The following is a 24,008-nucleotide window of genomic DNA, read 5'->3' on the forward strand; positions in this document are numbered from 1 at the left end:
CAATTCTATGTATGAACAAACATTCTAATGCTTTGAGTTCAATACAGACATTAGTATACAACAATTGTTGGTTTAATTTTGTTATAAGCTTTTTGATTGAATTGAGTACACTGCATAATATTGTGGCAATATTTGCCATAGGAACAGTGCTACCCACAAGCAGGGATTTCTTCCTGTTCTAACACTGTAGAGAGAGTCTCTACCAGATAAGGTGTTACCAAAGGTAAGTAACTTGTTCTTTAGTAATATGCAAATAAAATATAGCATTGTGTTACGGGGAAGTACTGTGATGTCCTGTACAAAAATGAAGATGAGAGAAAATGTTTGGTGGTCAGGCATAAACACTAAGATTGATAGTTAGGTACAGAGTTCCATATGTATTAAGAGTGGTAAATCAGCTTAGACCTGTCAAGTTACAGCTGATTCAGTCGAATTGTCTTTGGGTCCAGGGAGGAAATTAGCCATTGATTTTATGGTTCCATTTTCATTATCACCTCAGAGAGAATTATTTGCAATTGTATTTATTGATTATTGTTCCAAATAGCCTGAAGTATGGCTGACAGGCAGTATAACATCGGATGTGGTAATTGGATTTGTGGAAGAGACCTTTTGTTTGGTGGTTTTCCTGGAAGGAATAATTTCGGACAACAGTCTGCAGAATGCTAGATTTTTTTTAACAGAGTGAAATTAAACATAGGAGAATTGCACTGTAACATCTGAAGGCCAGCGGTCAAGTCATGCGATATTATAGGATGGGTAATGTAGGAGAGTAGGGTCTGCTTCCTATGGTTACCCGCACTTTTTGCTGTGTTTCACTGGTTTTTCAACTTTAGTATGGCTGTGGCCCTGCTAATCAGGCCCACAGCTTAGCTGTTCTCTACTTAAATTGATACCATGTACTTTAGGTACATACCAGATTGGTTACTGGGTCACCTTTATGAGTCCCTGTATATGGTACCTTTGGTACGCATGGTATAGGGACCCCAGAGGCCTACCAGGAGCTGAAGCATGTATTGTGCCACCCCTGGTTAGCCTTCCAAACTGACCCCACAGGTCTGCACTTGCAGCCTGGGTAAGGTGGTGTAAGCACCCTTACTTAGATATAGTATACCTTTACATATAGACACATAGTAACCTATAAGTCACTCCTGTGGCAGGCCTTGACAATCCTGAAGGCAGAGTGCTTGGTTGTGTGTGAGAGGGTGCCCTAGCATGAGCTGAGCCTGTCTGCAGCTTTCAGAACCATCTCCTTATAGCTGTTCTATGATATAGCTATACCATATACTCTTAAGTGCATTATAATTCTCGCGGTTAATGCTAACTTTGGTTTGGCTTTATCAAAACATGTTGTGTAAGGTGTCAAACACTTTGGAATACTACCCCCCTGCCAGTTCTGGCGGTGGGGGTAGAATTCCACCCTTCTAGAGGGAGAAGACATGTACATACTGGTAAACCCGGTTAAAGTTAAACTGAGCCCCAGCATCACAAAATGGATGCTGCTGCCACAGACATGAGTCTGCCCTCCTGCTGCTGGACGAAACTCCATCAGGGGAGGCCTGAACAATAGGTTTCTTGTCCAGGGAGGTGCTGGCATCTCCCCAGACAGGCTTTAGTGTATTGGGCCAGGGTGGGTTGCATTCAGTGAATGCTTTTCAGACACTGCCTGGGGTATACAAGGTGCTCCATGCATTTACCAGTTCAAACCGGTTGCTGGCGCTCTCAGCCCCAGCTCTGGCATAAAACTGGACAAAGGGGAAGGGGTGCAACCACCCGCTCCCCAGGTCCACCCATGGGTGGGACCCTAGAGTTAGTCCAACCCCTAAACTTGCTATAAGAATAGGATCCCAGTCCCTAGGACACTAGATTACCCTGGACGAAACTCTGCAACATATATCTTGGACCTTCGACATTCCATATCGACTGGAAGATAGAAGAAATCTCCCTTGTGGTCAAGGAGTGGCCACCCTGTTCAAACAGGCACCAACAGCATCTTTGCCGGTCTGCATTTTCGAGGCTCCCGCCAGATCCCGAAGAATCTGCGACACAGGACACTGACTTCTAGACATCTCTGAAGCTGACCCAAGCTCCCAGCAAAGCTGAGACCCGTAGCTGACACAAGAGACGTGGGACCGGAGCTCCTGGACATCCTGCATTTTTGCAACTGCACCTACTTCCTGAGGTATCCTGAAGTTGTGCATTGGGGTATTTGAAGCCCCTGCCCTGAGCACCTTTTGCACGGAAGTACAGAGGCCAGCACTCCATGAGTGACCCGTTAGTCCCCTTTCTTCACCGCAGCTCGAGGCACCTTCGCGGTTCCTAGTCCGTCGGCTAGTGAACCCCCACGAAGGCCAATCACTTGTTTCTTGAGCTTTCCTGGTTTCTCCAGACGTGCTCTCACTTCTCTCCAAAGGAGGAGTCCCTCAGACCTTGCTGGTCTGAACCGAAGCCATTCTTGTCATCTTGCGTGGGTTGCTGTTGCCAAGGCTTGTTGGGTCCAATCCGGATTCCAACACTGCAGCACTCGACATCCTTCGTGGGACAGCTCGAATCCAGCTCCTGGTCATCATAAACGCCTCCTGGTCCTCGTGGCTGAAGAGTCAAGCTTCACTTCTTTCACCTGAAAACACCCGACATTGGTTAGCACCTTCCTATCGCCATCCTGGTCACTGGCTAGTGACCCAGACACTGTCCACTCTGCCTTCAGGTTCTTCACATCTCCGATCCACCCTTGGATCCACCCGGAAACTTTTCCTCTGGTCGCCTGCAGCATTTCTTCGCAGCTCTCCATAGGAATCGACGACGAAACCCGACACCGAAAGACACATATGCACCTGGTTTCCCTGGGTGAGGTAACACGAGTACTCTGGTGCTCCCGTGGGTCTTGACTCTTGAAGTGTCCTAGTCTAAAAGGGTTCCATTGTAGTTCACCTCTAAGTACCCTTAATCTTTAAAATTGTAACTTGTTCGTTCTCCATAGAAAGTCAATAGTGATCAACGGCTGTGTTTAGATACTGTACGCGTCCTCCGTGGGCCTCCTGCGTCCTTACCTTGGGTGGTTCCTGGTAGCCCCAGTGGTTCTACAGGCCCTAGGCCTGCTTTCTAACCCTCACGTAGTTTTTATACCACTATTTTAGTATATAGTTTGTGAGGCCCCTAAGGCATAACATATACTGTGCAACTTATCGTATGCTAATTAAGTTCCTTGTATTGTACTTTTACTTCTGACCTCATAAAGAATCCAGAGGGGTTGTGTTTAGAATAAATACATATATATTTGATATATACCTTGTGTGGTGTGCTTTCTTTTGATCATTCAAGAGATTATAATTGGTAAAACAACTAGCTTAACTCGCCTCTAAGTATTAGCCCGAAGGCTGCTCTCCACAGCTACCACTAGGATAGCTTTCTATAAAGGTTAACTTTAAACATACCATCAATAAGGGTCGTTTGGACTGGTGCGAGGTGCCCACTAGAATAGTGGACATCATATGCCAGGCCAACTTCTCACAGGTAAGGAATCAATACAACTGTCTGTTAAGTCAGCAGTACATTGGAGGAAATTCGTCCAAGCAATCTTATGGTTGTATAGAGTTACTCTTGATGCTTTTACAGCGAAGTAAAAATGTTGAGGCTGGCAACGAAGTTGGTGTCTTGGTGGTTGATTGAGACAAGGGAAATGAGTATTGTGGGAAGGTGGATTTGGAAATAAGAGAGAGGGTAAAGAGATATCATGAAGAAAGTTATGAAGAAATGAAGAAAGTTCTTGATAAAGCGCACTGCGACCAAGCGGCTTCCTGGCGCTGGAAGTAGAAGCTAAAAAAAAGAGGGTAGAAGATACCAGGAGGGGATCAGCCGGAGTACGCTATAGAGAATAGATGTGTCTTTAGGGCTTTGCGAAATTGGAGGAGGGTTGGGATAGACCTGATAGACAGAGGGAGGCTGTTCCAGAAGCGGGGGGCTAATACCGAAAATCTGGTGCCTCCTATTTTGGATTTACGAAACCGCGGGACATTGAGGAGGAATTGGTTGGAAGAACGGAGGGCACGGGTGGGAGTATAGGGGGTGATGAGTGAATTGACGAAGGCTGGGGCAATACGAATGCGGGCCATGAAGGCCAAGCATCCCATTTTAAAGAGAGATCTCTGGCAGATGGGAAGCCAATGAAGAGATTTCAAAACAGGCGTGATGTGGGAAGATTTGGGCAAGTGGTGAATAATTCGGGCAGCCTGGTTCTGGATGGCTTGCAATTGGCGCAGTTCGTAAGCCGGGATGCCCGCGTAGAGACTGTTCCCGTAATCAAGACGGGAGAGAATCATTGCTAGCATGATAAGTTTGAGGGCATCGGTGGAAAAGAAGCGGGACACTTTCCGAATAATACGGAGGGAAAGGAAACATGAAGAGACAACGGAGCCAATCTGGGCATGCATGGAGAGGTCCCCACTAACTTTAATGCCCAAGGTCTTTGCAGAGGCCGCTGGAATGGGCGGAGGGCCAAAGGTGGAGGGCCAGAAGGCAGACGACCAGGGGGAGATGGAATGGCCAGTCAGGACCAGCTCCGTCTTGTCCAGATTAAGCTTTAGTTGGTTGCGGTTCATCCACTCCGAGATGAAGTCAAGAGTGGAATGAAATTTAGGTAGGGAGTGCAGGGGGGAGGAGAGGTCAAAGACAAGCTGGAGGTCATCCGCATAATTATATACGGAGACCCCCATGTCAAGGAGAGAAAGAATAAGGGGACGAATATAAAGATTAAAAAGAAGAGGGGACAGGGAGGAACCTTGGGGGACCCCACAGGGGACCAGGCGGGTTGGTGCAATATGGCCGGACAGGTGGACAGCCTGTATCCGCCCGTTAAGAAAGGAGGCGAGCCAAGAGAGAGTGGTGCCCCGAACGCCCGCCGCGCCGACACGGTCGAGAAGGATGGAGTGGTCGACCGTGTCAAACGCAGCGGACAGATCAAGGAGCACCAGAGCTTGAGGCAAGTTGGAATCCGCCTTACTCTTGAGCTCGTCTAGGACGGACAGGACCACTGACTCAGTAGAGTGGGCTGGGCGGAAACCCGCTTGGTGGGAGGCCAGGAGATGGTTATCCTCAATGAAAGAGGAGAGACAAGAGGTAGTGTAGCTCTCCAATATCTTTCCAAGATAAGGGAGAAGGGAAATGGGTCTGAAGTTGGAAGGGAGGGAAGGGTCTGCCCCAGGCTTTTTTAGAATGGGGCGAACTATTGCGGATTTGAAAGATTGCGGAACTAGGCCTGAAGAAATGGAAGAGTTAAGGAGGGAAAGAAAGGGATCAGGACAGTGAGTAAGAAGCTCTCTTAGAATATGGGCTGGGGCACAGTCAGCCGGGGAGCCTGACTTTACTTTCCGGAGTAGGGCCAGAAAGGTGTTTAGGGAGATGGGTGGAAACTGCTCAAGGAACAAAGAGGGGGAAGGCGGTGAGGGGAGGAAAGGGGAGGGAAGGGGTGAGGTAGTTGGAGGAAAATTAGATTTGATCTTCGCGATCTTCTCTAGAAAGAAGTCGTTAAGAGACAGACAAAGAGCTTGAGAGGGGACGGGATTGGAGTTCGCTCTGTCCGAGGCAACTAAGTTGCGGACTATGGAAAACATTTCCTTAGGTTTATTAGCTGATAGAGATATTCTCTCAGAAAAATAAGTAGTTTTGGCTGAGAGAATAGCCTTCTTGTAATTGATCAGAAGGAGCTTATATTTGGCTCGCAAAAAAGGACAGTAATTGCGTCTCCAATTGCGTTCGGACCGTCTAAGGTCCAGTTTAAGGGTTTTCAGATCATCTGTGAACCATTTTTGGGCGTCATGGGGGCGGCAGATCTTGACTTTTCTAAGGGGGGCCACGTTTTCGCAGGCGGAGGACAACCACTGATTCAAAGCGTCTGCTTGAAGATCAGGAGAGAGAGACCCTAGATCAGGGGAAGAAGCAATTAAAGAAGAACAAAGAAGGTTGAGATCAACCCGATTCCAGTTGCGAGCTGTTACATTTTTAGACAAAGGGTTTTTTTTTTGGGCTCCAAGCTCAATGAGAAATGAAATCAAAAAGTGATCAGACCAGGTGCAGGGGATGACTGTAGGGGAAAATATAATGCAGCTGGCTGACCATAACTGATCTAAGGTATGGCCGTGAATGTGGGTAGGGGAGTGGAGGTGAGAGAGAAAGTTGAGACACTGAAGAGTAGCTGAAAAATCTTTGGAGGACAGGTCCTCTCTGGGATCACCTGGCCAGTAATTGAAATCTCCAAGAAGGAGCACTGAGGAGTTATTGACCACGAGTGTGGCTTGTAATTCTTGTAGAATAGGCACAAAACTAGGCATATTCTGAGGGGGACGATACATTAGAACTATTGTGATAGGAGCTAAAAGGTTAACTGAGCGGGCAACCAAGAAATCTATATCGGGTATGGGAGAATGGGGGAGAAGCTGGAAATGCAGATGGGAACGAATGATCATTGCCACTCCCCCGCCGGCCTTACCAGCTGGGCGATCCGCCCTAAGGGCGCAGTACGAATCTGGGGGGCGGACAGCAGGTCGGGAAGAGAATCAGCAGCAAACCAAGTCTCAGTGAGAAACAAGAAGTCTGGAGCGTCAGTGTCCAGTAGGTTGAAAAGCTTGTACTGGTGCTTGCCTGCTGATCTAGTATTAAGCAGGCAGGCAGTGGCCATAGTAGGCGGAGAAGAAGGGGGGGAAACAGGGAGAGGGGGAGCCTGTAACCGGGGAGAGAACAGTACCGGTTCAGAGGAGGGAATGGAAGGGACAGAAAGGCCCAAAGCCGCAATGTGCATAGACAGGGACGGAGAAATGGCCTGGGCAGAATTTAGGGTAAGAAGTTGACCTGGGGTGTAGGTGAGGGCTAGGGCAGAATCCGTGGCCCCTGGTCCCTGTCGGTCGCGGACAGGCGCAGACGGGCTTGCCTTTGGCGCGCTGACGGCGCGCCTGCTGCGCCCGTCCGCTGCGTGGACGGGAAAGGCACATTCTTTATTGAAGGAGAGGGGGCGTGGCCGATAGATGGTGGGCGTGGCCAGTGGCCTCAGGGGGATGGCGGCAAAGAAGGTGTAGCCCGCTGCAGCTATGTAATCTGCTGCGCGGGAATGCCCAAAGTATCGAGAGCGATGGTGAAAAGCCCAGGAGAGGGAGGTAATTAGTAAAAGCACAGTCAAACACAGTGAAAATACAATTTTAAAATAACAATCCTAGCGTCTCCCTGCTTCCGCCTCAGGAGTGAATGAGTTTAGCTTCTGAAAAAAGGGAAAAGTATGTGGAGTATAAAAAGGATTTTAAAAAAGATTAAGGGAGTAGGATTGAAGTTGCACAATGGATCAAGTTCAAAAGTCCCTCCAATTTGGATATAGATCTGGGTGTTCGCCAGAGCCACACAAAGTGGTTCAGTTGTTCAAGAATGAAGTTAGATTGGAAGAAGGACACATTTGGCATTCAGATAGGGTATTGTCATGTTGTGACATGAAGGGTCCCAGTATCGCTGCATATGAAGAACGGTAAGGATATGTGTTTTGAATGTAGACGAGAAAGAGGCGGGTAAGGGGTTGAATGTGAGTGTAAGGGGAGCTCAGGAAGATTGAGAAGCAAGAGATAAAGAGAAGTGCTAGCCAGCATCCGAGAACTGTAAGGTTTAAGGATAGCTTGGTTTGAAAGTTATTGCCTGATAGGTTTGGATCATTGAAAAGTGTTACTGGGCTAAGAAGTAGTGCGTGGTGTTTTGGATGTGATGTGATTGTGATTCTTGTGTTTGAATTGTGCGCTGTGGCGTTCATGGGTAGAAGCTGCTTTCACTGGGCAGCATGTGGAATGCGTGGGGGTGGGGATGTCAGAATGTGGTGTTGGCATGCTTGTGCAGTGTTGGTGTTTGAATGGTGACAGTTGCTTGGACACACCGTTTAGACTGATACTTCTCCTTGTCGATGTGTTCCGTGTGTATTTATGTTTAATAAATATCTTGAAGAGGATAGGTTGTTGGGATCATTGAGAGAAGCTGCTTCACTATGCTTAACCACCGCCATGCCCAAAAGTTAACGTTTCAGCAGAGCACTGAGCTCTTCCTCTTCAACCCGCACACATGGAGATGATAAAGGCAGTCTGGCTGGATCGAAGGAGTGCACAAGCGGAGGGAGGTCAACTATGTGAATAACTACACTCGCCACAGCGAACCCGTCAGACATAACATGTTTGGAGCTCTATTTTATTGGGCAACTTGCCACTGTAAGTGGAGGTTACTGGTGATGAAGATGACACAATCCTTCTCTCTGGTACCCCCCTCACCCCCTGTCAACCTCTGTATCCACATATCTAATATAGTCCAAACTTCAATAAACATATCTTTCTGGCACTAGCATAACCTAAAAGGTTGGTGCATAGGCCAGCATTACGAAGCGTAAGAGAAATGGCCTGCCCCTCAGTTGCTTAAATAGGAAAGGCTTGATTGATTGAAGTTGATTCCAAAGCTTTATTTATCTTGGGAACCTGAAGAAGAGAATGATGTGTGTGAGGGTCTCTGGGGTCTTTGTGCATATTAGTGCTTTAGATGGTTATCATAGTCAGTTAGGACCTTCTTGTAGTAGGTTTTGTAAGTAAGGCAGAGGGCCTTAACCTGATTCTTTGGTGGTACATGGGCGGCCAGTGAAGCTTATGCCTTACAGCGGTCACATGATCACATGTTTTCAGTTTACAGACAAATCTTACTTAATAATTCTAAATATTCTGGAGCCTAGCAGTCTGTGCTGCTGGTAAGCCTACATTTATGGAAGTAAAGTATCCAACCTATCTATAATGCAAGAGCATACTACCGTAGAGCAGGAATCACTTTGAAAGAATAGTAAAATGTTCCAGTGTGCTTTCAGTAACCCAAAGCATGGGATAACAGAGAAACTATGATGGGCGAAGGATAGAGTCTTATGAAGAATCACACTCAATGAATGGACGTTTGCGGATGGGGTTTGGTGGGTCACCCATGGATGAATACCATGAACAGTTGATCCAGTGAAGTTTCTCTACAGAAAAGTAAGAGTTCTGACTTGTCAGTGTTCACGTTTAGGAAGTTAGGATCCGTCAGTTTCTCGTCAGTGTCCAGGCAAGTAGACTCAGAGATCCAGTACTTTTTGGGCCAGCTTGACAAGGTTCTGTGTGTCATTCATATAGGAAAATACTTGGTATCCAAATGAGTGATTAAGGCACATCAAAGGTTAAACACAGATGAAACTGCATCAGGGAGAATATCAGATAATAACTGGACTTTAGGATTAACATGTAGTAAACAGAAGCATAATATTCTACATCCCATTGAGTATTAACATCAATTTTTTTTTACAGAAGGTAGATCCTAAGTGTAATTGTGGCTCCATCTTTAGTGATGGCTCAGCCCCCATATTCAGAATATCCCCCCCTACCAAAAGTTTGGGTCTAGTTGCGCCCTTGTCTGGTATCTCTGTAGATGTTCACCTGAGTAAAAACACTTAACTTCACATCAGAGAATATGGACGCTTTGAACCAGAGAAAAAAATAAATACATATATATATATATATATATATTACCTACTGGCGGTCGCCAGTAGGTATATATAGTTAGGATTTTTTCTCTATGGGATTTTTGAAAATTCTAAGTGTAATAACTTTGGCGTTTGTGGACGGAATTGGCTGACATTTTCAGGAAAATGGAAAATTTTGTTTCTGAGCAGCCACTGAAAATTTGGGGGGGGGTTTGTCAAGGGGGGGCTGAGAAAAAAGGGGGGTCCCAAAACGTGTTTTTCCCATGTTAATTTCCATAGGGCGGTTGGCCTCACTTTTAGCCCGAACGGCTGAATGGATTTCCACGAAACTTGGCAAAATTGTAGATATTGTTTGCCCGATGTGCCTTTGCTAGGTCTCAAGATATATGCTCCTGTGAATTTTGAGTAAATTAGGTTTAAAAAAAGATATATATCTAGAGCCGCGCCCCGGTGCGCGTACCGGGGAGCGCTCCGGGCGCGCCACGCGACTTGCGCACGGCAAGCTGATTGGTTCTCGGGTGTCTGTAAACATTCGAAACAGTCCGCAGCGGCCGCCATCTTGTGTCTCGGTAGGATTGAGACACAAGAGGTGGCAAAAATCAAAGGGGGAAATGAGCAAAAGGGGGCAGGGTACACCCCCCTGACCCCCTAGTTTTGATGTGGGGGCCATAAAAGGGTCCCGCGGGTAAAAAAAAGAAATTTAAAAAAATTCGATTTTCGCGGGGGGAGCGCCAGGTACGCGCACCGGGGAGCGTACGGGGGAGCGTACCATGGAGATAAAAAATGACACTTTTTAAAAAAAAAATAGCATTTTTTTATAAATTGGAGGTAGTTCTGAAAATAACTTTTTTTTTGTTTTTGTTGTTTTATATTTTTTTAGACTTTTTAAAACGATTTTATATTTTTTGGGATTTTTGTCAGGGGAAAAACAAAAACAGGGATTCCAAAACTGCTCAGCAGGAGCAAAAAAATGTGAAAATTTAGGGACTGGCAGGGCAGCGGTGTTGCTGTTTCTTTATGGCAATGAGTTCAACACTCTGCTCCCCATAGCAGAGCAGTTCGTCACACTCCGTGCACAGAAATTTGATGCCTGCAAACACCGGCTGAATGTTAGGGACCATTCTTCCACGGGGTGGTCCCGAAGGTGTTGCTCCACCAGTGGAGGTGCTGCCGCCATCTGTGGGTAAATTCCGTGCCAGCTCTCTGACACTCTCCCTGGCAAAGTTGTTAGGGTGTCTTCTTTTCAAATGCCTGATTAAATTAGCATTTCCAAAACTATATTTTTTCAGAGGATTGCCTCTGGATAAACTACTACCACAAATTTAGCAGGTTACTTTTGGAGCGTTGACTTTTTTTTGTCCTTCAGGGATGTCATAAAATTTCCAGATGAAATGGGTTTTTTTCTTCTGCTGAGGAGGGTCCTCATCTAAAAATCTGTCTGAATCACTGCTGGATGACTCTCTTGCAGCCATTGCTGTAGATGAGAAAAGTAAGAGATGAACAAAGTACACAGAACAGCTCTTGCTCTCTCCAAGTACAAAGCAATAGTGAGAGAAATGGTTGGGTTTCACACAATTTGGAAAAAAAAAAGTTCTGAACCAATGAAAAGTGTTATTTTAAAGTCACATGGCTTGACGCGCTTACGCTACGCGCCCTGGGGCGCGTCCCGGGGCGTGTATCGTAAGCGCATCGGGGCACTTACGTTGCGCGATCGTATGCGCTTCCGGGTGCGCTTACGAGGTGCGTCATAAGACGCATCTCGCGGCTACGCGATACGTGTCTTATGACGCAAGGCGTGGCGGCTACGCAATACGTCACGATGTTGTTTTCGTTCGCGGCAATAGCGCTATCGGGACGCTCATCAGTACGCGCCCCGGGGCGCGCCGCAAGATTGCGCTTACCCGTGCGTTCACCGGTCCGCGCCCCGGGAGCGCACCAAAAAGAATAAAAAAAAAATGACATAATTATACAATATAAAATTCGATTTAAAATGTATTATTTTTTAAAACTATAAAGATTTGCTATTAAAAAACCTATGAAATTCACTGAAAAAACCATAGGTTATAGACCATATATAGTTAGGAATTAGCATTTACAAAACCTTGAAAATTCACTGAAAAAACCATAGGTTATAGACCATATATAGTTAGGAATTAGCATTTACAAAACCTTATTTTACTCACACAAAACCATTGAAATTCCATATATAGTTAGTTGCACTAACTATATATCGCGCACCCGCAATCCACTGCTGATGATGTCACATATTACATCATTCATGACATGGTCAGTGACATCACTGAGGACATCACTGATGACATCTCAAATGACATCACTGATGACATCACTGATGACATCTCATTTGACATTACTGATCACATCACTGATGACATCATTCATGTGATGATACGATGAACCTCTTCAGACTGCAAACACCACAAGGCATTGCGAATGCCTCGCCCACTTGAGCAGGTGTTTAAAATCAAGATCGACATTGCGGCGCTTCATTTCTGCTACGCTGCCACTGATGAAAGGACTCTGGTATTCCTGAAACGCGTCTGGCACGGCATAGAATCAGAAACCTTGGTTTTGTTCACAGAGGCTGTCGGCAAGTTTTTGACAGAATAAAAACCTTTTATTGAAGCTTCCTGTGGCCTCCTTCATTGTGCTTTCCTGATATGTTGGATATGTGGGGCGTGGCACGCCTAACGAGGGAAGCTCACCGGTGTCAGCGGCCTGTTCGTGACTTTGCATCAACGCCACGAAATTGCAGAAGGAAGCGGTGCGAGTAGCAATTCAGGACTGCTGCTTGCCAAGGTTCGTTGCCATTAACTACAAAGCAGGGCAGTCACTCTACAAAGCCCAGTGCTTTCACCCACTTGGGATCAATCAATTTTGAACTGATGAAAGGAGTGAAGGTCGCACCCACTGGGGGGTTAAAGACTGCAAACACCACAAGGCATTGCGAATGCCTCGCCCACTTGAGCAGGTGTTTAAAATCAAGATCGACATTGCGGCGCTTCATTTCTGCTAAGCTGCCACTGATGAAAGGACTCTGGTATTCCTGAAACGCGTCTGGCACGGCATAGAATCAGAAACCTTGGTTTTGTTCACAGAGGCTGTCGGCAAGTTTTTGACAGAATAAAAACCTTTTATTGAAGCTTCCAGTGGCCTCCTTCATTGTGCTTTCCTGATATGTTGGATATGTGGGGCGTGGCACGCCTAACGAGGGAAGCTCACCGGTGTCAGCGGCCTGTTCGTGACTTTGCATCAACGCCACGAAATTGCAGAAGGAAGCGGTGCGAGTAGCAATTCAGGACTGCTGCTTGCCAAGGTTCGTTGCCATTAACTACAAAGCAGGGCAGTCACTCTACAAAGCCCAGTGCTTTCACCCACTTGGGATCAATCAATTTTGAACTGATGAAAGGAGTGAAGGTCGCACCCACTGGGGGGTTAAAGACTGCAAACACCACAAGGCATTGCGAATGCCTCGCCCACTTGAGCAGGTGTTCAAAATCAAGATCGACATTGCGGCGCTTCATTTCTGCTAAGCTGCCACTGATGAAAGGACTCTGGTATTCCTGAAACGCGTCTGGCACGGCATAGAATCAGAAACCTTGGTTTTGTTCACAGAGGCTGTCGGCAAGTTTTTGACAGAATAAAAACCTTTTATTGAAGCTTCCAGTGGCCTCCTTCATTGTGCTTTCCTGATATGTTGGATATGTGGGGCGTGGCACGCCTAACGAGGGAAGCTTACCGGTGTCAGCGGGCCTGTTCGTGACTTTGCATCAACGCCACGAAATTGCAGGAGGAAGCGGTGCGAGTAGCAATTCAGGACTGCTGCTTGCCAAGGTTCGTTGCCATTAACTACAAAGCAGGGCAGTCACTCTACAAAGCCCAGTGCTTTCACCCACTTGGGATCAATCAATTTTGAACTGATGAAAGGAGTGAAGGTCGCACCCACTGGGGGGTTAAAGACTGCAAACACCACAAGGCATTGCGAATGCCTCGCCCACTTGAGCAGGTGTTTAAAATCAAGATCGACATTGCGGCGCTTCATTTCTGCTAAGCTGCCACTGATGAAAGGACTCTGGTATTCCTGAAACGCGTCTGGCACGGCATAGAATCAGAAACCTTGGTTTTGTTCACAGAGGCTGTCGGCAAGTTTTTGACAGAATAAAAACCTTTTATTGAAGCTTCCAGTGGCCTCCTTTATTGTGCTTTCCTGATATGTTGGATATGTGGGGCGTGGCACGCCTAACGAGGGAAGCTCACCGGTGTCAGCGGGCCTGTTCATGACTTTGCATCAACGCCACGAAATTGCAGGAGGAAGCGGTGCGAGTAGCATTTCAGGACTGCTGCTTGCCAAGGTTCGTTGCCATTAACTACAAAGCAGGGCAGTCACTCTACAAAGCCCAGTGCTTTCACCCACTTGGGATCAATCAATTTTGAACTGATGAAAGGAGTGAAGGTCGCACCCACTGGGGGGTTAAAGACTGCAAACACCACAAGGCATTGCGAATGCCTCGCCCACTTGAGCAGGTGTTTAAAATCAAGATCGACATTGCGGCGCTTCATTTTTGCTAAGCTGCCACTGATGAAAGGACTCTGGTATTCCTGAAACGCGTCTGGCACGGCATAGAATCAGAAACCTTGGTTTTGTTCACAGAGGCTGTCTGCAAGTTTTTGACAGAATAAAAACCTTTTATTGAAGCTTCCAGTGGCCTCCTTCATTGTGCTTTCCTGATATGTTGGATATGTGGGGCGTGGCACGCCTAACGAGGGAAGCTCACCGGTGTCAGCGGGCCTGTTCGTGACATTGCATCAACGCCACGAAATTGCAGGAGGAAGCGGTGCGAGTAGCAATTCAGGACTGCTGCTTGCCAAGGTTCGTTGGCATTAACTACAAAGCAGGGCAGTCACTCTACAAAGCCCAGTGCTTTCACCCACTTGGGATCAATCAATTTTGAACTGATGAAAGGAGTGAAGGTCGCACCCACTGGGGGGTTAAAGACTGCAAACACCACAAGGCATTGCGAATGCCTCGCCCACTTGAGCAGGTGTTTAAAATCAAGATCGACATTGCGGCGCTTCATTTCTGCTAAGCTGCCACTGATGAAAGGACTCTGGTATTCCTGAAACGCGTCTGGCACGGCATAGAATCAGAAAACTTGGTTTTGTTCACAGAGGCTGTCGGCAAGTTTTTGACAGAATAAAAACCTTTTATTGAAGCTTCCAGTGGCCTCCTTCATTGTGCTTTCCTGATATGTTGGATATATATATATTTATGTATATATATCTATATATATTTATTATTCAACAAAGTGCCTCTGAACACAAAGACGCCACTCCGTGTGAGAGCGTTCACAGAACCTTTTATTCCATGCAACTGCACATCAATGCTGGATTAGTATTGTCCCCGACGCGTTTCAAAGCAACATGCTTCTTTCTCAAGGGGCAGGTAGCAACTGACGAGAGAAACTGCGACATCTCTTCCCATTTGCATGCTTTACCTCCAGTGGTGCATACTGGTAGTTGCAGTTCAAGTTTTCCCCTCCAGTGGGGTTCGTCACGATGCCATCAATAACTCCTGCTTCTTACTTTACCCAAAAATTTTTTCAGCCCTCCGGTGGGCCCCAGACAATTAAGGCAGCTGCTCACTCAGGGGTTCTCTCACACTGCTGTTCAGAACGGCGATGTTGCCATCAAGCAGACCCTTGGCTGTTTGTTCTAGGGCGGTGCATCTTCCACGGCTGAAGCCGCCGCATATTTATTATTCAACAAAGTGCCTCTGAACACAAAGACGCCACTCTGTGTGAGAGCGTTCACAGAACCTTTTATTCCATTCAGCTGCACATCAATGCTGGATTAGTATTGTCCCCGACGCGTTTCAAAGCAACATGCTTCTTTCTCAAGGGGCAGGTAGCAACTGACGAGAGAAACTGCGACATCTCTTCCCATTTGCATGCTTTACCTCCAGTGGTGCATACTGGTAGTTGCAGTTCAAGTTTTCCCCTCCAGTGGGGTTCGTCACGATACCATCAATAACTCCTGCTTCTTACTTTACCAAAAGTTTTTTTCAGCCCTCCGGTGGGCCCCAGACAATTAAGGCAGCTGCTCACTCAGGGGTTCTCTCACGCTGCTGTTCAGAACGGCGATGTTGCCGTCAAGCAGACCCTTGGCTGTTTGTTCTAGGGCGGTGCATCTTCTACGGCTGAGGCCGCCGCATATTTATTATTCAACAAAGTGCCTCTGAACACAAAGACGCCACTCCGTGTGAGAGCGTTCACAGAACCTTTTATTCCATGCAACTGCACATCAATGCTGGATTAGTATTGTCCCCGACGCGTTTCAAAGCAACATGCTTCTTTCTCAAGGGGCAGGTAGCAACTGACGAGAGAAACTGCGACATCTCTTCCCATTTGCATGCTTTACCTCCAGTGGTGCATACTGGTAGTTGCAGTTCAAGTTTTCCCCTCCAGTGGGGTTCGTCACGATGCCATCAATAACTCCTGCTTCTTACTTTACCAAAAGTTTTTTTCAGCCCTCCGGTGGGCCCCAGACAATTAAGGCAGCTGCTCACTCAGGGGTTCTCTCACGCTGCTGTTCAGAACGGCGATGTTGCCGTCAAGCAGACCCTTGGCTGTTTGTTCTAGGGCGGTGCATCTTCCACGGCTGAAGCCGCCGCATATTTATTATTCAACAAAGTGCCTCTGAACACAAAGACGCCACTCTGTGTGAGAGCGTTCACAGAACCTTTTATTCCATGCAGCTGCACATCAATGCTGGATTAGTATTGTCCCCGACGCGTTTCAAAGCAACATGCTTCTTTCTCAAGGGGCAGGTAGCAACTGACGAGAGAAACTGCGACATCTCTTCCCATTTGCATGCTTTACCTCCAGTGGTGCATACTGGTAGTTGCAGTTCAAGTTTTCCCCTCCAGTGGGGTTCGTCACGATACCATCAATAACTCCTGCTTCTTACTTTACCAAAAGTTTTAAAGCATGCAAATGGGAAGAGATGTCACAGTTTCTCTCGTCAGTTGCTACCTGCCCCTTGAGAAAGAAGCATGTTGCTTTGAAACGCGTCGGGGACAATACTAATCCAGCATTGATGTGCAGCTGCATGGAATAAAAGGTTCTGTGAACGCTCTCACACCACTCTACTCTATGTCAATGCTCTCTTAGGGGACTCTATTCTTCACCACTCCATGCAACTCCACTTTATTCCACAGCACTTTATGACACTGCACTTTACGACACTCTAACCTGAACTACCCTATGCCATTGCTCTCTATGCTACTGCACTTTGTCACTGCACTCTGACGCTCTACTCTGCACCACTCTATGCCACTGCACTTCACGCAACTCTACTCTGCACCACTGGGCTCTACTCTACTATGTAGCCCTCTTATCTAGGCCAATACACTATGCCACTCTACTCTGCACAACGCCATGTCACTGAACTGTACGCCACTCTACTTTATGCCACTGCACTCTACAACACTCTACTCTGCACCACTTTACGCCACTGCATTTTATGCCACTGCACTTTATGCTACTGCACTCTGACACTCTACTCTACACCACTCTATGCAGGTGTGCAGCGCCCATTGGGCTCAAAGGGCTTCAGCCCCCCCCACATTGTGTGTGTCAGCCTGGGCTGGGACAGCTTCCCGGGCACACACACAGCCGCACTTCAGTACTTCACAGGTCTTTAAAAGACCATTTACTTGTTAACGAGGCTTTGTTGTTCTTTCACCCCTTCTTAGAACCCCTGCATCTCCACTCTAACTATAACTGGAAGAATTAGCCCCCCCCCGAACTTTTTTCTAAGCCCCCCCTTAAATTTGGCTCTAGTTGCGCCTCCGACTCTATGCCACTGCACTCTGCGCCACTCTATTCTGCACCACTCTGCCATTGCTCTCTATGCCACTCTACACCACTCCACGCCACCACACTTTATGCCACTGCACTCTGCACCACTCTACAGCACTGCACCACTCTACGCCAATGCACTCTATACCCCTTCACTTTATGCCATTCTGCACCACTCTATGCCACTATGCCATTCTACTCTGCACCACTGCACTCTAAGCCATTGCACTCTACTCTTCACCCCTGTACACCATGGCAGTCTACTCTGCACCACTCTACTCTACGCCACTGTGCTCCCCCTACTCTACTCTGCGCCACAGCCTTCTACTGTATGCCACTCCACCCAACTCTATGCAACTCCATACAGTGCTGCTTTATCCCACTGTACCCCACTCCATGCAATGCCACTCTGCACCACTCTACTTTATACCACTCTACTCTTCGCCACTCTACTCTATGCCACTCTAAGCCTCTCTACTCTACTCCAAGCCACGGTACTTCACTCTGCGCCACTCCACTCTACTCTACGCCAATCCACTCTCTGCCACTACACTCTCCACCACTCAACGTTTCTGTTCTCCACTCCACTTCACTTTACGCCACTCCACTCCAAGCCACTCTTTGCAACTCCACACCACTTTACCCCACTCTACTATATGCCATTCCACACCACACTGTGCCATGAGACTCCACTCCATGCTGCTGTACCACAGGGCAAAGCCAATAGCTCACGTGGGCGAGTCATGCTAATGAGTTTAAACTTTGCCTTCAGGGCTGTAATTCAGTCAGCAGTGCCTTTTCTTTGCGAGAGATAAAGGGCAAGTTGACCAGGGCATTACAGGGCTTTTTCGAAAGGTGACATGTTTTCCAAATGGAGAGAAACGAGGGTCCATTCCTCAATCTAGATGTTATTCCTCTCCCGCTCTTTTCTGACGTCCTTCCTGGTCCTGGTCGAAGGCCTCGGTGTCTCGAGGGTACTGCCGTTTCCAGCCCTCCTGAAATTACACAGGTTGGCCTCCTCCTCGCTTTCTGTGTATGGGCCATGTGTTTTCGACAGCCTGGCAGCTCCCGCCCTCAGGGGCTCTTATTAAATCAATGCAACATTTCCATTCATGTCCGTAAGTAGGAGAGGGGAGGGTGAAGTGAGCACCAACGCCTCCCAGTCTTGTCTATCGATCTTCCCCCTGCTGTTTCCTCCTCTCTTACAGACCCACCTCGCGCTCCCCGCTTCAGCCGTCATGTACCTCAGGGAAGACCCGTCTGACTGCGACCATGTGACTTACTTCAAGTCTTTCTCATCCCGCTGTGCACTCTCGACGTAAAATACTCCGTTTTTTTGTGTATTTCGCAACCCTCTCTAGTAAAGGCTGTGGACAGTTTCGTCGGTCCTAATTTTTTTTTTATGACGAAATTCGATTGCTTCTATTTTCTTTGCTATGAGTTTACCTGTGTTTTTGTTTTTTCTCTTGTTTTTCCTTTTGAGAATGATATCCTTGTATCCTCTATTTCTTCCTGTCTGCTTTTTCCTGGTTGGCCCAACCTCTTTGCATCCACTTAAGCAGTTTATCATTGTCACTGTCACTATTTTTTGTTTATTCCTTTATGAGAACTTAAGTGAATTAAGTTATTGGCCTTTAGGTTTATTTGGGGAAACTGTCACTTCGAGGCATTTCATTTCCTACTAAAGTTGTGGTAATGCTGGTTCAAACCTATAAATATCCACTTTTTGCAAACTCTTGTACAAAGATTCCAAAAAAGGCATTAGTGAGAGCATATTACGAACTGATGCTCACAAGAGCTATTAATGCTACGCGTGAAGGATCCTTGACACACTTGTTCCTGAAAGTGAAAGACTCTTATTGCCTTGAAAGCACTCTAGACGCAATCTCACCTGTAATAACGAGAAAACTATTTTTACAATGGAGATATGGATGCCTCCCACTAGCTTCATTTACAGCGTCATGGCAATCTCGCTCTAGTGTAGCAACTTGTCCAATATGTGCTTACCAGAAGGAGGACGCCGTGCACGCTGTCTTTTTCTGCAAAGGCTACGAGAGGAGTAGGAAACACTGGTTAGTCCCGCTACTTAGGAACTTGGGCTTCAGATCATTTCAACCAGCCTACAGAGTTTTAAAATCTGACCTCTCTCCCACTCTAGTTTTCGCCTTATCGAAATTTCTGACTTCAATGTGGTACATCCGAACCCGAGCGATGAAAAGACTGGTGTAGAAGGAAAAAATAAAAATGAAAGAAGGACTAGTTGAATGAAATATACTGGATTATTTTACGATTCGTTTAAACCATCTTAAATATTGGATCACTTCATGTTTAATAAGCTTTTAAGTTGTATATATGCTATGTGTCTTTTATGATCTATGATCGAAATAAAGATTTTTGAAAGGAAAAAAATATCCACTTTTATACTTTTGGGCTTAGATGGCTCTTTGGATCCACCAGGACAAAATGTATTATTAACATGAGAAGAGAGGGGCGGGTCGGTTAGTCTGACGAAGGTACCATCATCCTTTGTGTAAACTGAGGCACACAGGCTGCTGCTAGCACCATAACTGACCGCAGCACATCTTGTAAAAGGATGGAATAGCGGACACAAGCTCAGTGCTTTTACACCTCAATGGAATAAGCACGTCCTTCAAAAATCATACATTATCATTACCGAATTCATGATCTATTCGCATGTAAATGGTTATTAATTACAATGCACACAACACTAACGGCAGCTGTAAATCATGTATGGGGCTAGTAGAAGGTTACTAATGGATAATTCTTCCCTCAGATACATCTACTTATGACTACGGCCAAGCGGTAGGCTCGATCCGTGATGTTTTCCTTTAGCAATATCTCCCCAGCACCTTCTGGCTGCACAATGTGACTCGATCCTTCGCCCAACCAGAAAATGACGACAAAAGACTGAATAGGGCACGGTCTTCTGTGCTGGCACCAGTTCCAGATTTTCTGCACCTCACCAATGTAGTTCTGGAACTCTTCTCCGTTCTGCAAGAAATTCCTCAAAGGCTATCATGAATTTTATCTGGTAACCTGACTAGATGTCACCTCCTAAGGTCTCTAGGTTGAAAACTGGTCCATGCTGTTGCAAGCATGTGTCGCTGTGCAATCCCCGCACAATAAATGTGTGGTGCTAGGGCCTGGCCACGATCCCTCAACGTGTGCCTCCTGTACCTCCTTGCACCCAAAAACCACCATGGAATGTTGAGCCAAGTTAGTCTTTGCTCAGCTCCTTAAGGAGACCACCCAAAAGATCCTCCTTCCCTCGGTTCAGTCACCTGACATGGAACAATCCTCTAAAAGGTCCACCCACAAGGAACACCATAGAAAGGCCACGTTTGGAGAGTCAGCTGCTCTATTCTATGACAAAGGTTTCTATTGGAATAGATTTTGATTATCCAGAAACTAGAGTTTCAGGTTCCATCCACTGATCTGCCTCAAGTTAAGGCGAAGCCTTTCTGCAGGGCATGTTGAACCTTTTGAGGGCTGCTCCTCCCCCTTCAGAGCCCTATACGGCTCCTAGAGGCGAGTCAGACTCATTGGCCCAACAATTCTGGTAGCTCTAATTTCGATGCTGATTAACTCTGCTCCACCCCAGGCTCCCAACTTAGTCCCACTTCTACAAAAGCCTCATCCTTCTAAAATGCCGGTGAGATTGACCTCGATGATGCTTGCGATGTTGCCTCTGATGCTTCTTTCGGAGCTACATTCTGCGCTACCTCACCCCTTGAAATCAGAAGAGATCATTCAGGTAGGCGGAAAGAAGGTAAAAGCTTCATACTGATCTTGCTCACCCTTCACCCCACTGCACCTGATGGAAAAGGCTCAAATAGGCTAACACCGGCCTTGAGTTTCTAGTGTTCTGGTTCAGAGAGAACCTGCTTGGCAGTTAGGGTTGGACTGCTTCTAATTGTAATGAAGCAGGGCCAAAGCTGATTTGCATATGGCCCAGTCTAATCTGAAGTGGTATGATGGGCAAAAAGTCACAGTGGGCTGGGAATCAGCCCTGAGTAATAACAAGTGGCTATGATCAATTCAAGCATACCACCTTTCACTTTTTATGGATTCTTCACTGGGAAGCCCTAAGTGTGATGGATACAACCAGATGTGGGTTCTGTGCTCTCTGTGCCGCTGCAACCAATCTGCATCTGAACAAAGAGGTCCAAATAGGCCGAAAGCGGTCTTGCGGTGCTTGTGTTCAGAGTCATACCAGACCTGGCTTGGCAGTTCGTGCTGGACTGTTCTTATTGGAGCAGGACCATGGCTGATTTTCATATGACTGGGTCTTATCTGAGGTAGCATGTTGAGCCAAAAGCCGATGGAGTGAGATGCAGCCAGGAGTAATTAACTGCCCCTGAAATTAATGTAAGTATTCTATCACTTGGTATATTCATTGTGACTGCCATCTACCCAGTGTGTGAGGTTTGTGCATACATGAACTCTTCAGCTGAGATTCAGACAGAATTGATATGCTCAAGCTGGATTTTTGTCACACAGCGGAAAATAATTGAGAGGCCAATAACCTCCTCCAACATTATCACACTGATGTTACATTTTATTTAGCCCTTTAGAATGTCCGACGTTTTGATATGTGCTCCAGAGGGGATATTTCCGGCTCTTCCAAGTGCTCCTCCTGTGTAAGTTTGTTTGGTCCCAGCTATAATGCTTAAAGCAGCATAGGTGTTTGAGTTGCTCAAATGTCTGCGCATACATCGAACATTCTCAGCAAAATTCTGCAGCTGTTTTTAGAAGCTCTGGAAAGTCGTCTGTCTTTAAATGAGGCTGTGGTGCATCCAGTACTGGATGTGTGGGGCAAGGGCCCAGCAGTACACAAGCAAGACCGCTTTGTGCCATAAATTGTGCCCTCTGAGCAACCGTTTTTTAGGTCTCGGCTAGCGTAGGCTGCGCATGCACAGTCACGCTGGCGAGATCTTATGTCTCAGAGTAGCGAGGCTTAAACCCTCCCCTCTTCTCCATTGGCTGGCCTCCGAAACGGCGGACAGCCATTGGAGAAGAGGTCTCTGTGACGATCTCTTTTCGCTGTAATCCCTGTCCTTTTCGGATTGAGGGCCATGTTTTTTTCGTTTCTTTCTCTCCTCTCCTCCAGCCAATGGAGAAGAGGGGAGAAAGAAAAACACGCCCCCCAATCTGAAAAGGACGGAGCTTACAGACTCCTGCTGCCCGTCTGCCTGCGTCTCATCTGTGCGTCTTACCCCCGGGGCCCCCTCTCTCTCCTACAAAGCCCATCAGACAGTGAATGCAGGCTAGCGGAGTTTGGGATGTCAGTCGTGTGGTCTAAAAGACCCTTTAATGTGAACAATGCACTAGTCACAGGGCCGGTCATACTGTGGAAGCGGACAGGACAAAGGCTTGAAAGCCACACCATTTCGGGCCTGGGGTCCGCAGACACCCCGCAGGTAGCAGAGGCTGTTTCGCGATGGAGACTCCCGGCCTGACATTGATCATCACCCCTGTGGTGTGAGCGGGAGAAAGAGGTCGCCACTTCCAGTCATGCTCCTCAGGCGCCCTGTTCCCGATTCCTAACAAATGTACCTTTTGAACAGAACGTACCTGTTGTGCGTCCCGCATTCGGTCAGTTCCTCTCACCGGCGTCCCAGCCTACGGCGGCTGGAAAACCCCTGTATATCGGCCTTGCAATGGGAACGGCTGCTGGGGAGTAGACTGTGCCCCCTTCAGCCCACTTCCCCTGCACCACAGGACCGACAGACTTCCGCCAAAGAGAGCCACCCGGCACTCACGTCACAAGGAGGTCACTTCCTGTGGCCGCCTCCACATTAGCCTGCGGTTCTGAGAAATAGATTTCGGCGAATAGATTTCCACCAAAAAGCCCTGCGTTTCGATATTAGGTCAGTGGTGTGTCGCTTCGTGTAGAGAATTCCACCACTCCCGTTTGTGTGTCGCAGCGCTGACGAGTGGATTTCCGTTGGCGAGAGCCACCTGGCCTAAAACTCCGTCATGGATGTACCAGGGCCGTTTTTGAATACCCTTTCCCGTGCCAGCCCCCTCCCCCGCCCCACTCGGTCATTTCCAAATTAAACAACTAAGGGCCAGATGTAGGAGGCCATTTACCGACCGGTAACGGCCGATTTCGGCCGTTACCGACCTATAAATGGGTATTTGGTATGTAGGGGGCCATTTTTACAGATTCGGTAAATTTACTGAATCGGTAAATGTACCGATTCTGTAAAATACCGAATCAGTATTTTTACCGATTCGGTAACGGCCAGATGTAGGTGGGACTCTTCAGAGTCCCTAAGGCCTTATAGATTCGATATTTTACCACCCAATCCAATTGTGTGGTAAAATACCGAATCCAGGTGTGCATGCACATGTGTGCATGCACACCTAGCCATGTGACAGACAGACATGCCCTTAGGGCATGTCTGTGTGCCACATGGCACACATGCCCGTCTTTGGGGTGCTAGAGGGTGTCAAAGTGACACCCCCTGCACCCTTGCTGGAATCGGTATTTACCGATTCTGTAAATACCGATTCGGTATTGCCCATTGATTCCTATGGGCTGCAAGGCCCATAGGAATCAATGGCCATTACCGAATCGGTATTTACAGAATCGGTAAATA

Source organism: Lissotriton helveticus, chromosome 1_1 (assembly GCF_964261635.1).
Source record: "Lissotriton helveticus chromosome 1_1, aLisHel1.1, whole genome shotgun sequence".
In the NCBI taxonomy this organism is placed as follows: domain Eukaryota; kingdom Metazoa; phylum Chordata; class Amphibia; order Caudata; family Salamandridae; genus Lissotriton; species Lissotriton helveticus.